This window comes from Penaeus monodon, chromosome 15 (assembly GCF_015228065.2).
Source record: "Penaeus monodon isolate SGIC_2016 chromosome 15, NSTDA_Pmon_1, whole genome shotgun sequence".
Lineage (NCBI taxonomy): Eukaryota > Metazoa > Arthropoda > Malacostraca > Decapoda > Penaeidae > Penaeus > Penaeus monodon.
Genome location: NC_051400.1, coordinates 38229443 through 38229773, shown reverse-complemented (window position 1 = coordinate 38229773; position 331 = coordinate 38229443). Strand labels below are relative to the sequence as shown.

The window sequence follows — 331 nt, the reverse complement described above, 5'->3', positions numbered from 1 at the left end:
CAGATTTCTTATCTCTTTATCTCTTGTTTATGTTGTCTTGGTCGGAAAAAAAATGTGGCTTTTCCTGAAATTGTTGTATACTTTTATGAGTTTCTTTACATTTCACTCTAAAGAGGTTACGAAGCCTTCTCAAGGAATGAATGGAAGCTTTCATAATATTGCTAGTATCATGCGAGCTTAGATTACACCGTCTATTATGAGAAAAATATATTAACTTCTTAGACAATCTAAGGTATGCTTATTGATTTTTTTTTCTATCAAATACCCACTTTTCTTCTACATTAATTTGCAAGTCATTCACACATTTTTTTTTTGACTTTTATTGTCAATC

General features: G+C 29.9%; 1 protein-coding gene across 1 annotated transcript in view; it reads right to left on the bottom strand.

Moving 5' to 3' along the window:
• Positions 1–331, bottom strand: part of LOC119582357 (cilia- and flagella-associated protein 57-like) — a 16334-nt gene that overhangs the window by 14863 nt on the left and 1140 nt on the right. The gene's annotated exons all lie outside the window — the stretch shown is intronic.